Here is a 6,298-nt window from a genome sequence, read left to right as displayed (position 1 = left end):
AATAACCGATGAATCACCAACTTATATAAATGTTCTAGTGCACGTTCGTGAAATATATCCCATAACTGGCTTAGTATTATGATTAGAACTTATTTGAACTAATTACAAACTATTTCTGTATTTGTATGCAAGAAGGGTGCAGTTCCGCCGCTTGGCCACTAGATGGGTGGGACGTGCGCGGCTTCTGGTTGAGCTGAGACGCAGCTCTGTTCTGTGTGGAGCTGGTTCAAGGCTAACTCCTCGCAGAGTTGGCTCACACGAAAGGATGGGCTGGCAGGGCTGGTCCGGAGACGAGCTGGCCCTCAGAGTTATTCCGTACCACACGGTGGGACTACGATCGCCGGCATGCGTGCCTGGGGGACGCAGCGGTACGCGGGTCTGCAGAGGCGGCCCCGGGAGTGAGGAATACCGGTGGGGTGGGCCCGACAGGAGTTGGCCCGGCTCGGCAGATTTTCGGGCAGCGGCTTCTCGTTTGCTGGGCTTAAAGCAACAGCAGGCTACCCGGATAATTAGGCAGATCTTACCCTCGGGGGTTGATCCATTCCATGCAGTAGCGACGGGGGGGTTCCTCTCCCGGTCAGTGTGACTGGCTATGGCAACGCTGGCTCCTCAGCTCAGTGCGGTGTCCTTCCTCTTGTGGAAATAATTCCTCCAGTCGCTTCTCACATGCAGATGCCTTGATATGCGTGCATGTATGTAACAGAAGCTGAACAATAAACTCAATTGCAGAGGCAGCGGCTCGGACTTAACTCTCGAGCTAGCACAGAGACAGAAATGGAGGAGGAAGGCAGGAAGGCAGGAAAAGCACTTGTTTACTCACTGGGGTAATACTTATAGAATCCCTTGAGGCTGGGTTTGACCAATGGGCATTCTCATAAACAACTGGCTTCAGCCTATGGGAAAGCATGAAGCTAGAATTCTTCCATATTTGGGGGATGCACGAGCACAGCATGCACCAGATGCGTGTTAGCCTGGCTTTTGTCTTCCTCCTGAGGGAGGGGGAGCTTGCCCACATGCTGGGGCAAGATTCAGTATCTCGGCACAATGTGCCTTCACCACATTGCCCATCCAGGCTGGCCATCTGCCCCAGCGGCTCATCTTCTGGCACACTGGCACAGCCTGTTCCTGCTACTTCAAGAGTTCTTCCTTGAAGTAGGTCCAGCTCTCCTGGACTCCTTTGTTTTTATGGGCTGTTTCCCAAGGAGCCTTCTGAGTTAATTCCTTGAGGAACCTGAAGTCTACCCTCTGGAAGTCCATAGTGGAGGTCTTCTTGCTGCCCCTCTTAGCTTGACCGAATACTGAAAATTCAATTCTCTCGTGGTCACTGGCCCCTAAACAGCCTCTGACAACCACATCACCCACCAGCCCTTCCCTATTGGTGAAGAGGAGGTCAAGCATAGCCTTACCCTTGGTAGGCTCTCGCAGCACCTGGGATAAGAAGCTGTCCTCCATGCAGTCTAAGAACCTCCTAGACTGTCTCCTCTCTGCTATGTTGAGATCCCAGCAGATATCAGGCAGGTTGATGCTGCCCATGAGAACAAGGTCAGGCGATCTTGAGACAGCCTTAAGCTGCCTGTAGAATGACTCGTCTTCATCCTGGTTGGGTGGTCTATAACAGACTCTAACCAGGATGTCTGCCCTGAAGAGCCTGTAGCCATCAATTGCAGCGCTCCAGTCATGTGAGTCGTCCCACCACGTCTCTGTGATGGCAACTACATCATAACTTTCTTGCTGCAACAAGGCTTCCAGGTCCTCTTGTTTGTTGCCCATACTTCGTGCATTAGTGTACATGCACTTCAGCTGGGCTGCTGGTTTCCCCCCTGACTCCAGCTTACCACTCTCAGACTCCTGTCTGGGGGGACTGTTTCCAGCCCCTTCCCCCTTCAAATCTAATTTAAAGCCCTTTCAATGAGACCTGCCAATTCCCTTCCTAGAATCTTTTTACCTTTGGGGTATAGGCCACTCTCGTACACTGTGAACTGTGCCCTCCTCTGGGACAGATGTGCTCCATCTGTTGCCAGCTGACCTGGTGCAGTAGAAAGTTCTTCAAGATCGAAAAACCTGAAATTCTTTTGATTGCACCAGCCTCTAAGCCACTTGTTGACTATGGCTGCTGACCTGTTCCTTCTGGTGTTCCCTCCTGCGACTAAGGGTATTGAAGAAAAAATTATTTGTGCCCCTGACCCCTCAACCAGATCTCTCAGGGCCTTGAAGTAATTTTTGATAGCCCTGGGAGTTTTGGTTGCAACATCATCATTCCCTAACTGCATAACTATTAAGGGATAGTAGTCAGAGGGCTGCACCAGACTAGGCAGCCTTCTGGTAACATCTCTAACTTGGGCTCCTGGGAGGCAACAAACTTCCCTGTGAGTAGGGTCTGGCCGACATATGGGGCCTTCTGGTCCCCTCAGGAGGGAATCACCAATAACAATTATCCTCCTCTTTTTTTTAAAGGAGCAAGTCCTGATGCCAGGGGAAGGCTGTTTAACCTTAGGCTGTTTTGCCTCAGGCTGGTTTGCCTCAGGGAAAACCCCAGATGGTGTGTCCTCCAGCATCAGAATCACCTCACCCTCAACCTCCAGTGCCCCATACTTGTTTTCCAAGGGCAGTGGGGAAGGTGAGAGGAGGCAAGGAGGTTTTACGTTGCGTCTTTTGAGAGGAACCCGCATCCATTCCCCTCTGCTTTTTGGATAACCAGTCTCTGCTGGGGGAGCCTGCAGAGCCTGGTTACTCAAGTTCATCTCCCTTCTACAGTCCCTTGCAGCTCTGAGTCTAGCAACCTTGTCCTTCAGTCTGGCCACCAGGTTTGGCAATAAATTAAATTAATTTCTCAGCGTAGAGTCCATTTTGCCTGTGATGGTAATTGTTGAGTGATCTCTCCCTGTTCTTATCTTGATCCATGAGCCTTTCATCATATTTTTCTTCCTTCATCCAGAGGAGAGGAAATGATAGTGCAGCTTGGTGAGTATCTGGCATCCAGCCAAAGTCAACCCACTACACTATAACACTTTTTCTCTCTCTTGGAGGTTCATAATGGTGTTACTTAACAGTACAGTTGAAGTATTGAATTGTATATTAGCATCCATATAGCTATCTTTAAAAATACCGTTATCACTGTTTGTGAGCAAAGTAATCAGACCTACTTTAATTCTATAGCCCTATCATTGATTTTGGTGAAATGCCAGTTCCTAATGCAGTTCTTGTTTTTATTTACAGAATTGAAATGGCTCAAGAGACAAACCAGACCCCAGGGCCCATGCTGTGTACTACAGGATGTGGATTTTATGGAAATGCTAGGACAAACGGGATGTGTTCTGTTTGCTACAAAGAGCATCTTCAGCGACAGCAGAATAGTGGTAGAATCAGCCCAATGGGTAAAGGTTTGAGTCTTTTAATTTTATTTTATTTTTTGTCTTGAAAATATAATGTGTAGGTGATGAGAGGAACTGCAAAATGTATTTCAGGAGATTTTTCCATAGCTGCATGCTAGAACTATGAATATCAAAGAGAGTAATACTTTAAATCACAGTAAAAATAAGAATGCAGTTTTGTGCAATATATTCTGAACCATTTGGTGTTGAGCCTTAATTTGCATTTCTACTTACCCTCTGCTATAACTGTATTCTTTTACAATCCCTGTATTTTGGTCATTAACAATATAGTCTGTCTTTAAGAAGATGCAGTAGAATGAGGAGTGATTGAAAATGGTTCATAACTATGCAAAACTACTTGAACAACTTGTATTCTATACTTTGCTTATAATTAACTTCTTAAATTTCTGTTATATAGGGACAGCTAGTGGTTCAAACAGTCCACTCTCAGACTCTGCATCTGTACAGAGAGCAGACAATAGCTTAAACAACTGTGAAGGTACTGATCGTAGCACGTCTGAAAAATCAAGGTAAGATAATGGAATCATTTAGATTTGAAAAGACACTTGAGATCATTGAGTCCAACAGTAAACCTAACACTGCCAAGTCCACCACTAAACTATGTCCCAAAGTGCCATGGCTACATATCTTTTGAATATCTCCACGGATGATGACTCAACCACTTCCCTGGGCAGATTTTTCCAATGCTTGACAACTCTTTTGGTGAAGAAGTTTTTTCTTAATGTTCAGTCTAAACCTCCCCTGGTGCAATTTGTCCTATCACTTGTTATTTGGGAGAGGAGACTGACCCCCACCTCACTACAACCTCCTTTCAGGCACCTGTAGAGAGTGATAAGCTCTCCCCTCAGTCTCCTTTTCTCCAGACTAAACCCCAGTTCCCTCAGCTGATCCTCATAAGACTTGTGCTCTAGGCCAGATGAAGGTATTATTTTGAGATATGAATGAACTGTGAGTTTATAAAAACTTAAAGTAACATTGCAGTAACCTTGCCCTATTACAGTGAGTTTCTGTAGAGAAAGAGGGACAGTGCACCTGATAGTGCATTATGAATCTTTATAGGTGAGAACTAATTAGTGTTTGGTGTTGGACTACTGCATCTACAAGGACATTTCTGGTTTATCTGGGGATATATTTGCTACAGATTGCCTAGTTTCTTCTAGGGCAGAGAGATAGAAGTACAGGTCAGGAATGTGTATCAATAATAACTTATCAGATAGTCTGTTGATGAATTTTAACAGTTTAAGATCTTATTATGAACTCAAAACTAATTACCCATTTCACTTTATGTAAACAGAAATGTGCTTGGTGCCACTTTGCCTGTAATGCAGCAGATGACAGAAATGAGCATTTCAAGAGAGGAAAAAGTATCACTGAATACAGAGACCAAGACAGGTATGTTTGCAGAATAGCACGGGGTATAACTGACTTAACAGAAGCTAACAATTTATTTACTTTCACTTAAGTAGGCAGATCCCTTTGTGGTGATAGTCTTGAGGAACTGTTAATTATGGATTCTTCTTGAGTGTTAGTACTAGTATTCTATATAGTTTTCAGACATTCATTTCATTTTAGTAGATAACTTGACACTTGAGCACTTCGTATATCAAACCTTCATTTTTTAAAAGACACATTTTCTAGGTGCCAGATATTAAATTTTGAAGACTGTTGATTTATGTATAAAATCTAGCAGTATAGTTCCTGCTGACTCATGACAATCAAAATTATTTGTTGCATTTGAAGAACAAAGTTCTTAATAAAATCTATTCTACAGAAGGATGAGAATGGAGAAGAAACTGATTCAGAGAGTACCCTGGGTAGCAGCCCTTAAGAACAAAGGGGTCCAGGACGGTTGGACCTACTTCAAACAGGAGCTCTTGAAGGCACAGGAACAGTCTCTGCCCACATGTTGAAAGATGAGTCGGGGGGGAAGGCGACCGGCCTGGATGGGCAAGCATCTCTTGAAGGAATTAAAGGAAAAAGAGGGTGTATCGCCTTTGGAAAGGGGGGAAGGCAACTCGAGATATGTTTAAGGATGTTGTTAGGTCATGTAGGAGAAAAATTAGAGAGACAAAAGCCAGTTAGAACTTAAACTGGCCACTGCTGTAAAAGACAATTAAAAGCACTTTTATAAATATATTAATGCCAAAAAGAGGGGGAAGAAGAACCTCCACTCTTTATTGGACTTGGAGGGGAATATTGTAACTTGTTGGGGCAAACACCCCCACCACCACGGGCAGAAATAACAACTCAGACAAAATGGATTGCAAAGGTGATGGAAAGTTTAAATAGAAAACAGTGGGCACGTGCAGAAAGTTAGAAGCACAGTGACGACAGAAACCCCAAAACAGACCCAGAAATATCCCATCCCCACCTGAGGGTGCACCCAAGACCCCCCAGAGGTCCTCCTTCCCCCCCCCTATTGCTAGGCTAGTCTCAGCCCATCCCCCCCGTGGCCTTGGGCCTAACCAGGCCCATGGCTGGGAGACATCTCCCCCAGTTACCGGGTGGCGGAGAGGAAGGAAAGAGGAAGTGCCAGACCCCGCCATGGATTTTATAGTGTTTGTCATCGTCTGGGGGTCTGCCTCAACCCATTACATTTTGGCACCCAACGTGGGGCTGGCTGTTGTGCCCACTCTGCAGATGCAGATGCAAAAGATGGAGAGTTTAAATTTAGTTCTGGGCGTCGGTTTGGCTTTGGCAGTTGGGGGGCTCAAGTTTTGCTGCTGGGGCCATCGTGTGAGTTCTTGTGGATGGCGGGGGGACGCCTGGTGCGCTCGGGGTACCGCTTGAGAACGCGTAACCTGCCCTTCCCCTACGGCGGGGAGCGAAGTGGGGGAGGGGCAGTGGCGAACAGATCAGAGGTCCATTCTCGCTGCGGGGATAGAGCCAGCCTCTGCGAGCGGGTG

General features: G+C 46.1%; 1 long non-coding RNA gene across 1 annotated transcript; it reads left to right on the top strand.

The window, feature by feature from the left end:
• Positions 1–3,226: 3,226 nt before the first annotated feature.
• On the top strand, positions 3,227–4,778 carry LOC104301086 (uncharacterized). Its single transcript, XR_008463065.1, has 3 exons — positions 3,227–3,374; positions 3,790–3,901; positions 4,687–4,778. It is a non-coding gene; the product is annotated as an uncharacterized LOC104301086 (long non-coding RNA).
• The last annotated feature ends 1,520 nt before the right edge of the window (positions 4,779–6,298 follow it).

The sequence above is a fragment of the Dryobates pubescens genome, chromosome W (genome assembly GCF_014839835.1).
Source record: "Dryobates pubescens isolate bDryPub1 chromosome W, bDryPub1.pri, whole genome shotgun sequence".
NCBI classification, from domain to species: Eukaryota; Metazoa; Chordata; class Aves; order Piciformes; family Picidae; genus Dryobates; species Dryobates pubescens.
The sequence above is the reverse complement of the archived record's forward strand: the minus strand, read 5'-3'. Positions and strand labels throughout refer to the sequence as shown.